General features: G+C 52.8%; 1 protein-coding gene across 1 annotated transcript in view; it reads left to right on the top strand.

Moving 5' to 3' along the window:
• Nucleotides 1–13,084, top strand: part of RNF220 (ring finger protein 220) — a 232,331-nt gene that overhangs the window by 130,475 nt on the left and 88,772 nt on the right. The window lies entirely within an intron of this gene.

Here is a 13,084-nt window from a genome sequence, read left to right as displayed (position 1 = left end):
GGGTGAAATTAACTCTCTTCGCAGAATAAGCCATCAAGAAAAACTGATCTAAAAATCTACGCTGGGCCACAGCCGAGCCACACTTCTATTAGCAAGTAAAAAAATATTTCCCATCCTTAGAGTTAAATGAGCCAATAGTTCAATCACAGAGCAAAAAGCAGCAATAGAGACGGGGATGCTGAGTGCCTCAGGTATTGGCAATCTATGCAAAGAATCACAATAAGTAGGACTCGCCTGTTTTCTCTGTGTTTAACAGCAGTGTTATTCAACAACCTATTTGCAAATGCCATCTTCCAAAGTCCTTTTTTCCCCCCTCGTTAAAGTTGCAGCGATAATAGGGCGATTACAGTGCAATAAGCTAAACGCAATCCATTAGTGGCATCACGGCTGTTTTTAGATCTTTAAAAAAAAAAAATCAAAGCTGTTTAAGTTTTCTTATTATGCACATTAAAGGCAGGCAGCAGGGTCTGATCAAAGACAACACCACCCCCATGCTCCCCCCTGCCCGCCTCCTGTCCCTGCATCTTGTCCCCCCTCTATTCATTAGTGGTCACAGCTGTGCAGTTGGCCAATTACTTGGGAATAATAAGTACATTTTGCAGTAAATTAAATATTAATTAGTCCTTGGCAGGTTGTTTTGTTTTGTTTTTTTTTTCTTATTTCCCTCCCTCCACCTGAAAACAGTAGAAGGGACGTGACACTGTCATAGCCTGTGTCGGCATGTGGGTGACAGTGGGGGAGGCTCTCCTCCAACCCTGTGCTTGGTCTCCTCCGTGGTGGCTTGCAGAAAGGTCTTTCCAGCTCTTCCTAGAGGGTTCGCTGCTGCTGGGCCAGGATTCGTAAACCCATCTCCAGTTTTGACGTTAACTTCTTCTCCCAGCCCAGGCATGTCCCGTCTGTGCCTGGGTTCCTCTCCCGCATGCTCTGCTTCAGCACTTAGCTCTCTGGGGCAGGGCATCATCCCTGATTGCCTGTGATGTGCCTGTGAGAGTGGCCTGGAGACAGCAAATAAATCTGTGTGGGGTTTACCTGGACATGGCAAGGGTATGCTCCACAGGGTATGAGGGCAGCTTGGCTGGCGCAACCCTCTCCCCAGCAGTGCTAGCGGGACAGATGCTGCCTGGTCCCCTGGATGTGCCTGTGAGGCTTCATCCTTCCCTGCTCCTGCACAGCAGGACTCCAACCCAAATAGTGCGTGTGGTGCCAGGGAATGAGGAAGAGGAGTAGGGATGGGCAGAAGGGGCTAGATGAAAAGAGACTGTTGTACATCCCAGTGTCACCCCTGGCCAAAGCAAGTTGTCCCTTTTCAGTGGCAGACCCTAAGTGAAGTGACCCTTTGATCCCCTGGCCAGGGACTCTGGGGACAGAGTGACCTGGTCTGGCTTTGCCTGTTCCCGTGGAAGTCAGACCACCTTGAACAAGTGCAGACCCTGGGGAAAAAGCCCTGCAGACTTTGATAGGTGAAACCCAGACCGGATCCCAAGCGTGGATCTGCTGGGAAGAGCAGTTCCTTAAACTGAGCCAGGTGGGCTAGTTTTGATGTTGTCAACATATCAGTGTATATTAAGGTTTAAAAATGAATGCAGTGGAAAGGAAAAGTAGATGAAAAGAGCAGCTAAGCTCTGCACAGGAGGGATGACAGCCTGAAGTGAAGACCTGTCCTTGCTCTGGAGCTCCCCAGGCGTACTGCAGAGACTGGCACAGGAGCCCCTGGGAGCCCTCAGCAGCCCTCTCCAACAGGAGAGGAAGATTTTCTGGTTGCTCACCCATTCCCTGCTGGCTAATTCTGGTTCGAGCCACTGTTCCTGTCACCCGGGTTATGACTCCCTGAAGTGTAGCATCACCTTTTCTCCCTACAGCCAGGCAGTAGCCTGGAAGCAAGGACATGAGGTGCCAGAATCCCACCCACCACCCATCCTTCCTCCCTGGCACCGATGTCAGTGTGAGCAGAGGAGAGAGCTTTCTGTGCTCTCTGTTCTTACTAACCCCATATCAACAGTTTCTGGGGTAGGAATGAGCTATGTTAGCAAAGCCAGAGTGATCTGTGCCTGTCAGCAGATCCCAAGGTAAAAGGCTCCACTTGTACAACTCTTGGATTTACACTTCACTAACAGCTCTGCAGTCTGCCTTGTGATGCACCGTGCACCGGTTTGCCCCTTGATGCTCTCGAGTGCAATTCGGTTGTTGTTTTTCTTAAATGCAGTTTGACAATATGCAGGTTAGGTTTGTATTTTATTTACAGCTTTTACTTGGGGACCAATAAAACCCCAGCTGGCTAATGTGAGATCTAAAACTTGCATCTCCCTCTTTGCCTTGGATATCTTTTCTATGGTAAACTATTTATTTGCGTTTCATCTTGTACAAGCTCCTCTTTCCATGCTGAGAAGCTGAGAGCTCCAGGGGCTCTTTGAAGACTATTTGCTATAGGATAGCAACTGGAATTCTCTTTAAACATCCGCGCCTGCTTTGTCCTACAACTGGCCTCTTGGTGTCAACATGCAGTTTTGTGCGAGTTTCCTGTGCAAAGCTAACATTTGCACACTCCCCTGGCAATTGCGCTTCCAGATCCCTCTTGTTCAAGCATATCCCGTCGTTTATTCTTGCAAGCATGAGCAGCAGTTACTCCACGTGCCAAATTAGAGGCGGCATCAAGGCCTCTTTAAAAAGAAAGATTTAATTGGGTTATGAATGACCACTGTGCTGCTTGGGTAGGAGGAAAATGCTGTGTGACCTATGTGGCCAGTCAAAATGGTCCACATTTTGATGGCAAGTATGTGGTTGCCCTATCTCTGAGACTTCAGGTTCTCATCACACAATTAAAATGCAACAAATTCTTCTTAGAAAGGGTTATTCAACAGCAGGATGAGGTGCATGCATGCAAAACCCCAGCACATTTCAGTGTCGGGCAGTCAGACATCTCCACCTATGAGCATCCCCTGGACGCTGACCCTGGTATGCCAGTGGAGCATGTGTGAAGGGTGAGGTGGCATCAGGGTAGTGACACAAATCACGCTAAAAATGCCAAATAGCTGCGTTTACATGCATTCACAACCCGAGGGTCATGCTCTTGCCATAAAAAGGAAGATGAACCCCAGCGAGATGGGAGCAATGTTCCCAAGGATGCCTCTGGGAGGGAAAGATCAAGAAGCGATGCTTGTAATGGCCTCAGCTGCTAAAACAGTCAAAATAATAACGGGGTGGGGAGGATGCTGGAGGGGCTAGATGCAGGCGGGGGAGCCATGTGATGGGTGCCCATCGTGTGCTGGTGTGTCTGCCCAGGGACACCCCGATGTGCCCCTTCTCCCTGGTATGTTGCAGGCCTTCAGTGTGTGTATTCCAACATCCAGCCTCCTTTTAAATCGCAGCGAAGATTTATGTTACGTGGGTGGAAATGTCTGGGACAAGCTCTAGGAAGACACAGAAGGGAAAATATTTTCTTTCTCTCTGGCATTATTTTTTCGCCCCCCCCATTTTCCTTTCTGCACTTCCTTTGCCATCTCACTGCTCTCTAAATTCACAGGAGCTCTTCCTCAAGGTGAAATGAAGGCTTCAGGCTGCATTTGGTGGTGCCTGCGGGGGGGGGATGACGAGGGTCAGGGAGGGTTAAGCAGGGAGGGGGCAGTGCAACAAGGCGGCCTGATCTAGTGATTAAACAAAGGGATTCAGCCAACATGTGTAAAATTAAGTGATCAAGAGTTGATTACAGAGTGCATTGATTGTGTACTGATGGATTAAACAGAGTCGTGCTCGGGATGCGATTTTCCGAGCTGGGCATGGAGAGCACAGGCAATCGACGTGTTGGCCAGAAGAACCCGCTTCTCCCAATCCCTGGCTTTTATACATTCTCTGGATAAATCTGCAGAGAGGCCCGTGGAATTATAATCGATTATCCATTTCTCAAAGTCACTTAAGGGCCCTGAGCTACAAGCTAAAGTGCCGGTGCTGCGAAGAGGCATTGGGTATGCGCCGGCATGTGCAGGTGCTGGCGCGAGGGGAAAATGTGGCAATGACCCTGCGTGCTGCAAGCTGATGAATCTATTTTCTTGTAGGAAATAGTTTTGACAGTTCAATATCTGTGTTTTCGATATGTGCCCCACACACCCCCGAGGGAGGAGAAGAGAGGAGACAGAAAGTGGGGGGGAGGGAGTGGGTGGGAGGCAGGGAAAGACTCTACCCCATCACCCCTTCGAATTATAGGCGTATCAGTATATCACCAACTTAACAGGCTGCCCTCCAAGTCAAGGGCATGGGAGCAGCGTGGCTGCCTGTGTGCATCTGCTGCAGGGACAGTATGGGACTAGAGCCTCTCTCAGGGCACCTCACTGGGCTGTGGGGGGAACCACAGCAAGTCCCTGGCCCACTGGCAGTGGGGTGGTCCCCAGGCTCTTGTTCCACTCCCAATGGTGAAGGCAGAGACCCATTTCCATACTGATCCTGTCTCTCAGGATGTTGCCAGATCCTTCATAAAAGACCCAGAGGAGCAAGAGGATGGGGCATGTGAGAGCAGAGCAGATGCAGTCTGCTGCAGGATTGTCCTGCAGGCTTTGCAGGGAGCTGTGGGATGTGCAGCAGAGTAATGAGGTCAGGAGAGAAAAGCCCCTCCAGCGCTCCTCCAGCCCCTGTGCAGGGCTGTCACTCCCACTCATGACTGCATCCCAATTTCTGGTATGGATGAAGCGATCAGGGCATGGCGCAGACCCCGAAAGTGTCCACGACATCAGACCTCAGCTCTCTTACAGACTCCAAGCCAGACATGGGGATGTTTCTGTGAAAATCCCACCTTCTCTATTTCCCAATGCTGATATTTTTTGGCAGCTAAAGAAGGTATGTTGCTCCAGGTCTTTCCATCCCAGGAGTTGATGCAGTGCATGGATAATCAAGGCACACTATGTCAATGTATATATGTAGTCTCCCACCAGGCCAGCAGAAACCCCAGCTCAGGGATCTGGTTCAACAAGAGACAAAAAGTGTCCCTTGTAACAGCAAACAAGGCTAGAGGCCAGGCCCACAGGTGAATGCCATCCGTCTGCCAGCCCTCGATGCACAGCCCAAGGCATGCTGCACAGCTGAGGAGGAGGAGGAGGAGGGGTGGTGAGGAGGCAGAGCCATTCCCTGCACTCGCTCCAGCCATGGTTGCCCACCCGGTGCAGGCAGTGAGAGAGCCCTGGGGTGTCCTCCCTGTCTGTCTGCCTGCTGGGGAGCGTGCTGGGTCCCAGTGCCTCATTTTGCAAGCCCCGCTGAGGGAGGGCTGGCTGTGGGCCACACAACTTGAAGAATTGCAGACATGGTCCTTGGGTCCCACTGCCTCTGGGTGTTTTGTCCGCAGCCTGGCCAGTCTTGGCTGTATAGTGTGACAAGACCCATGGGATGGAGAGCAGCTCAAGGATGTGGGGGGAAGGAGGTGCATCACGCCCCAGGAGATCCCCCAGGCTGGAGGAACAGAACTGTAGGATTCCCTCAGGAGTGTTTCTGATGTGCCATGTTCACTGAAGCCAGGGACCCCACTGATGCTGGGGAGACCCAGCTGCTCCCCAGAACTTGTGTGTTTTGGAGATGAGGCAGTGGGTTGGAAGATGCTCCAGTTTCGCTGCCAGGGCAGAGGATGGGTGGCAGCAGGAAGGTCCAACTCTGTGGTCCTGAGCTTGCCCAGACTCATACCAGCACCCATTAGAGAAGCTGAAGCAGAGAAGGGATCAGCTGTCCTGGTCACTGCTGTCCCAGTCCCTGGTCCTTGCTGTCCTGGTTTGGTCCATCTCCAGCTCAACATGGGTCATGGCCGGGCACCAGTGTGCTTCCTTGGGGGAAGGTGGCACAGGCAGCCTGCCCATCTGGAGCTGCGAGGGAGAAGGGCAGGGACAGAGGCAGTCCAGCCCCTTGACTTGCTCTCAGTATTTCTCTATTTTTCTCTTGAGAAGCCCAGGGAGGCGTTTCTGCCCTGCTCTGCAGAGCTGTGTTGGAGCCAGGACCAGCACTGTGGGGATATGGGACCGCAGCCTGTCCCAACCCTCCTTTTCCCCTCTCCCTTCCAGGTCCCTGTCATGCTCTCCCTTTCCAGCTCTCCTGGCGGCCCGCGTCCCTCTCATCGAGGATTCATTGTCTTGTCAGCCTCTAGTTAGCCAGCATGCGTGCGAATCATAAATTACCCCGCCCGGGCCTCTGCTATGCTTCAGCACAGACAAAAAAATTGCACTCCATCACCGTGTCTCCCGGCTTTTAGTGGTATTGATCAATGCTGCTCCCTTCCCACCCCCCCCCTTTTCATTTTAACCGAGCCGGTTAAGTGCAGTATCTTATTTTGTGCTGGGACAAATGAAAAGAATATTAGCAAGGGCTGAAATATATCTCTTTTTTATCTCTCTGCTACTTTTTTATTGAATCTTTCTGAGTAGGTGGCTTTCCGCAGGATGACAGCCTCATGACAGGCTCCTCATTAGAGCCGAGACAGTAATTGTGATGCATTTCCCTGCGCGGCCTTTTCACTTCTCCCCCCTCTCCTGCCTTTCCTCCTCTCTCCTTTTCCCCTGATTTGTAAAGTGATTGGATGTACAGACTCACTCAGTTTCTTAAATTATTGTCCAGCTCAATCCATCTTCCTCTGCCCCACGCTGGGCAGCTGTGATCTCCACAGATGGAGAACCAGGGCCGGGATCACAAGTGGTGGGGTCAGATGCTCAGAGGGGCTCCTCATGAGAAACTGCCATGAGAAACGTGGTGCCAGACCCGATGGGACGTGCAACAGCCTCTGAAGAGCCCAGGGTGCTGTTTGAACATGCTTTTTTACTGAGCAAGTCATGGGATCACCCCAGCTGGAATTAACTGCATGGCAGCAGCACTGCACCAGTTTACACCAGTCCTCTCCAGTATCCAGCTTACCTGGAAGGGCAGCTACCACAGCAACTCTTTTTTTTTGGAAGGAAATCAATATTTTAGCAAGATTTTCTGCCTCGGATCCCTCCATAGCTTTTTAGCCTCAGGAGAAGCAGGTGTATTTTCTAAGCTGCTTGGCAGGATGGGCACCTTAGCAGGGAGCAGTGCCAGGGATCAGGCCCTTGTCAGGAATGCAGGGGGCTGAGTTCAGCTCTTCGCTGTGCCCTAGTTTGCTCTTGAGGTTGTGGAGGTCCCTCGGTCTGTCTGTGCCTCTATATATGTTTTATACACCCCAGCTGTATAAAACTGGCTGTCACCCATCCCTGTGCCCCTCCGCTAGATTCAAGGCAGGAATGTCCCCATGCTGTGCCCAGCACAGCCTGAGTCCAGCTTCTGCTGATGCCTGGCAGCAGCTTTGCTCTGTGATGCAGGAGTGGAGAAAAAATTACTCCTCAAAAGCCTTTTCTTACATGAAAAGCAACTTTTACAGATCTCTGCTCCCTTCCCACCTGAACAGACCTCCAAAACACACATGCTCCAGGGAAGGGCAGGTAAGCTGGATGCAGAGTGATTCCCCGGTGATCTGGATGCACTAGCTGCACTGCGGGGTGTTTGCAAGAGTTAGGCTGTGCTGCAGATGTCTTTATGGCCAGATGCTGAACCCAGCCAAATCACGCAAACCTGGACTCACCTCATGGCCCATCGCTGCCCCTGGTGCCTGGCTCTCCACCACCCTGTGCAGAGCAAGTGCAGGAGGGGCTGGATCGAGGGCACCTGGTCCTGGGCAGCAAGCTGAGGTCTGCATCCCACACAGCAGAGCTCTGCATCCCACAGCCAGCCAGGAGCCCAAGTGAGGGGAAGGGCCTGCTGGAAGGAGCGGGATGTGCCCTGAACTCAAGCCACACTCCTGTGCAGGTTTCTGGGGGCCACGTACTTTTTGGCCTCGGTCAAAACCAGCAGGATTCAAGAGAGTGCCCAGCATGCAGGACCCCATGAGGATGGCACTGGGAACAGACAGGGAGATGGAGAGTGATGAGCAAAGTTATTCCCACTCCCTCACTTTATTACCAAATACTTTTTGCCTCTGCTGTTATTCTGGGGTGTTCTGCACTGACACATGAGCGATCTTCGCCTTCCTCACCCCACTGTTGTCATCGTCCCCCAGCTGCATCGCAGCCCCTTGGCTGCCACTTACTGTCAGGGCTCTGTGAGCCTCAACGGCTGCAGCGCGGGCTTGCTGGGAGAAGAGCGAGCGTTTGGCTATTTCCAAGCTAATATGGGGCTTTCTTTGAATTATTGTTTTTTGAGCTGGAAGGAAAGGAGGCTTGTCACACAAGATATCTGCTATCAGTACACAAATAACAGCAAGCCCATCATCGAATGGAAAATAATCGCTGCGGAAACAGAGTTGCGGGGGAGCCGAGAGGGATTATTACAGGTGCTGGCAGTGGCGATGCTGTCAAGGAGCCTGTGTCAGCACTTCCATTACCACCCACCTGGTTTCAGCACGGCCCCCGAAGAGACGTGAGGGGCTGCAGGGCCCCAGCATGGGGTCATTTCTATTCAGAAGAGTTTCAGATCAACTGGCTTTGATTGGGTTTAAATGATGGAGTGTTTAAGAGGAAGAGAGAGGAAATAGGAGGGTGAGATGGAGGGAGGTATCTCAGAGGAGGGGGAGTTTGATACTCAGACAAGTGGAAAACAGTTTAAGATAGGAGAGATCAGGAGTTGGGAGGGGAGAGCTGGTCCTCCCAGGGGCAAATTTCTGATGGCTGCAAGGAAGGACAGTGTGGGAACAAGACCTGAAACCTGGGCAGATGCCCTGGGGTCTGCCCAGTGAAGGGCTGTTAGGAAAGAGCAAACGCATCTCCAGCAGGGAACGTGACCCCACCAGTGCTCCATACATGCTGCCACCACCTGTGCCACACACAGTGGCAGTCCCTGGAGAGGCACCCGGCTGTGAAATAAGCCATCAGTGGAACTGAACAATTGAACTATAAACAATTTATTTCATTCATTTGGCAAATTTCTGAGCTCTTGGGCAGAGCAAGCCCTCACACCTTGTAAACTTTGCTCATTCAGAGTGACTTGGGAGCATCGTTTACTTCATGCTGTGTAGTGACAAGGGGCTGTATATATCATGTGCTGTCATGGCTGTCAGCAGGCTGAGTCCCTTGTTTTCTCACTTAAATAGTCTGCAAAACAACATTTCCCATTCTGCTTGTGAGGGGAAAGCTCTCCCTTCCAAGTGACCCAGTCCTGGCTTACAAACACCTCAGGGTGCTGTCAGCCCTCCATTCCAGGGCATGGACACAGGGGGGGAGCGGGGGTGACTTCATGCCTTCACACCTCATCAGTGCCACAGTTAATCCCTGGTACCTGAGCACAGTTCCCAGCCCAGAGTCCAGATCCCACTAGCAGTTGCTTCATGGGGAATCAGGCCTGACTCAGAGGATGCAGGAGAATTATGTTGGATCGGTATCAGTGTAACTGAGGGCAGGATCTGGTCCTTGATCCCCAGTGGAATCAGGAAGGTTCAGTTCAGACCCCACCTGGGATGGGATCTGTTTGCAGATGCCCTCCAACGGAGCCCACAGACAAATTCCTCAACACAGGGGTGCGTCTGCGTATCAAGCCCTCTGCTTTCAGAGCAGGAAATATTCAGTTTCAACACTTGGAGTTAAACATTTCCGCAGAGCCCAGGAGACCGTGCAAACAGCAGGAGCACCAAGGCTCTGCCTTTTCATCTCTCTGGCACTGGCGAGCTGGGGTCGGCAGCAGGGGAAGCACGGCAGAGCCGAGGAGGGTAAACACTGAAGCTGAGCCTACCAAGTAACCAGAGAGCGAAGGGGAGACAGAGGGGCAAAGAAAACAAAAACACAGCTGCCAAGAAACAAAAGCCTGAAAAGAGCCATTCAGGGTCTCCCAGGAGCGGGTTTGGCACAGGGCAGGGAGGGACAAACGAGGAGCATTCGCTGCTGGGGCAGGCGTGGGTCCAGCCCACTTGGGGATATGAACCCTTTGTTTTGCCCTGGGCAAACCTATGCCCTCTGCTCCCTCGAGTGGGGTGAGTACCTACACAAAGTGTAGCATCCTTTGTTTTTTCATGGGTACCAGGATGTCCCTGCTCCGGAGAGGAGAGGTAGGATATAGGCTCCCTCCACCTTTGCATTCACAAACAAAACCTGAGGATTCACAATGCCCATCATCTCCCTCCCCACAAAGCAGCATCCCACACCACAGAGCTGGGTACCACTGCCTGGTGTGAGACACCGCAGCATGGGCATGTGCCAGGCTCTGGGGCATGCTGTGGATGCATATGCCAGTGATTTGGGGAGACACATCCCGCTGGCAACCTCTGTGGCACGGCTGGCATGCAGCAGGTTTCACAGACCTAAGGAGGTTTGCGTAGGTGTCCTGCTGGCATGGGAGATGATCCCTCCCTTCTGCCTGTCACTTGCACTTAGCCCTGCTCCTGCAAAAGCACAGTTGTCAGCCCCTTGGGCCAGGAGCTAGGGCTCTTTCTGTCTCCTGCTTTGCAATCTGTGCATCAGGGACTTGGCTGTGTGTCTGGGTCCCTGTTCTCCTGTCCCTCTGGAAGCCCTTGCTTTAGTGCAAACACCAGCCTCCTGCACTCACTGGAGCAAGGAGATCTTCTCCAGCTGTCACAGGGATGTGGGGTGACAGCTGTCACATCCTTGGCATGAATTCGCCACCATATCACTGAGGTAACTGGTGGGTAAGACCATTGCTGTTCATTTCTCCTGCTGGTCTAGGCTGGGGTTGGGAGAGGCCATGGAAGGCAGCAAGCTTCCTTCCCATGGCCTGAGATCCCTCCTGGCTGTGCTAGCCATTGAGATCCAAAGTCACCTCTGCTTAGGAACATGCACCCCATGGAAAAGCCCCAAAGAACAAGCAGGAAGCAAGGACTTGGGCATGCAGGAGGTTAAAAAACCCACCAGCCTGGTGCTACAGAGCTCATCCCCAGGAGGGACCGCAGCTGTGCCCCTTGGTCCAAGGCTACCCATCCCAGTGATGCAGTCCAGGACACTCCGTCACCGCTCCCAGCAAACAAACATCCCTGGGCTTCCCAGAGAGCAGAGACCTAGGGATGCTCAACCTCCAGTTCACCCTCTGGTGCTGCCAAGAACATCCCTGCCCCACCAGCCCAAACTGTGGGTGGCAGTCGAGGGGGGTTCATGGGCCCCATGGTGGTGACCTGGGCTGGGAGCAGGGATGCAGCGCGGTAGGGCGGAGGGCAGCCTGTTTACCCATCCATCTGCACACCCCACAGTGGGGATCCAGCAGGATTTCCCGTCCGCTCAAAGGCTGCCTGTTTATTTTGGGAGGGAGACTCAGACAGCTCCATTGTTTTCCTGCAAAGTTGGGGTTATAAATAGCAGGTGGATGGGGACGCTCCTGGGCTATTTTGGGCCCCCACTATACAAAAGTGGAGAAACTCCAAGAGGAAAGTGGAATTACTGAAATGCTGACCTTTCCCGCAAGGGTCAGAGGGAGCTGGTTGTTTGGGTTTGGGTTGGGTTCTGGGCATTATTTAAACACAAGGGAAGGAGGAGAGAGGAAGATGTTCCCAGTTGCATGGGCTTCATGCTGTGTCCTCCCTGGCAGAAGGGTGGCAGGGATGAGGAGCCGAGGTGCTGAGGGCCTGCCAGGGCTCTGCCCAGGAGCTGTCAGGAGCAGCTCAAGTCCAGAGGAGAGACTGGCTGGGATTTTCTCCTGGCTCTGCAAATGGGAGACTTCCCAGTGGATTGAGAAGCTGGGGAGGTCGGGTATGCCCCACAGCACTGGACTGGCCCAACTTGCCCCTCACACCTCAGTTTCCCCCACCTCCTATAGGGAGGCTGAAGAAAAGGGCAGGTAACGTCCCAACAACAGACCCGCTCCCACCAGGCACATGCACTGTGTCCTGCTGGAAGACAAGGATGAGCCAAGGTGACTCTCAAACTTATTTCAGACCCTTCCTCTCATTAAATGCCTGCACCAGGCAGTTATACAGTGAGCAGCAGGAACCCAGTAAAGCCGCTCACACCGATGTTTTATACTTTGAGAAGGTCTATTCCTTTAATGGGGATTCATTTAACTGGGCTCTGCCATCGTTAGGAGCCATAAAATGGCACCTTTTGGCTCTCGATTGGAAGGCCACGGTGCACGCAGCCCCCTTGTATCCAGTGTCGTCTGCTTTATTGTGCATTACTGCCTCTCACTCGGATTTAACCAATTTGATACATGTCTAATACATAAATAAATAATCCAGCAGGAGGGTTCATGTTAGATGACAACAGGCGGCTATAAAGCATGTTTCTCCCCGCTGGAGCCATCTGAGCCAGGCTCCGCACGCCCTCTCATGAGCAGAGCTGCTAATACAGCTGGGAGAGGGGGGCCTGGAGACCCGCGGGCTTCTCTGTTTTATTGAAACTTCATTGTTTGCTTTAGAGTTTTATTTTATGTTAAATAGACGCTGTATATTCCTTACAGTGGGGGCAATAAAGTTTCTGAGCTGGAGGAAATTGGCTTCGGAGCAGGGAGTTAACCAGGGAGATGTGGCTGAGCAGGGGAGCAGCGAGGAGGATTTGGGGCAAGGAGGGTGTGAGGTAATGCCCTGCTTCCAGGGTGGCCCCAGGGGCTCGGCTCAGTTTAGCTCGAGATTGGGGTCCACGTCCACAGACTCCCCCAGATCTCACCCGGAGATGATGCAGCCCCAGAGAGCGCAGGGCTCAGGCATCTACGGGGCCCAGAACGGCTGGTGGTCTGGGGAGGGTGAGGGGTGTCCTCCTCCCAGCCTGGGGACTGGGTGAGCAATTGCCAGTGACTGCCAGGGTGGCTGTGCCCAACATCCAGACCTGCTCCCTGCCATCCTCAGCCCAGCGCTGCAGGATCTCCTCTGCCTCCGAACCGTTGTGTGCCCATGGAGGATTGCTCTGCCCTACAGGGGGTTATCCTGACCCACCCGACTTCAGGGGTGCTGAGGTGGATGAGGATGGCTCTTCTTAACTTACTGTTATTAAATAGGAACAGTGGGTAGTGCTGTGTCATCTGTCTGCCCCAAGTCACACCACCTGCACTGCAAACTGGGGAAACTGGGTTTGCACAGGGTCACTCCTGAAATGTGGCTGCTCCCACAAGACTGGAGGGCCCATGGCTGGAGCTGGGATGCTCTCATGCCAGTTGCTGCCCCACTGCAGAACAGAGCCAGTCT

Source organism: Athene noctua, chromosome 5 (genome assembly GCF_965140245.1).
Source record: "Athene noctua chromosome 5, bAthNoc1.hap1.1, whole genome shotgun sequence".
In the NCBI taxonomy this organism is placed as follows: Eukaryota; Metazoa; Chordata; class Aves; order Strigiformes; family Strigidae; genus Athene; species Athene noctua.
Note: the sequence above shows the minus strand (reverse complement) of the source record. Positions and strands in the feature narration are given on the sequence as shown.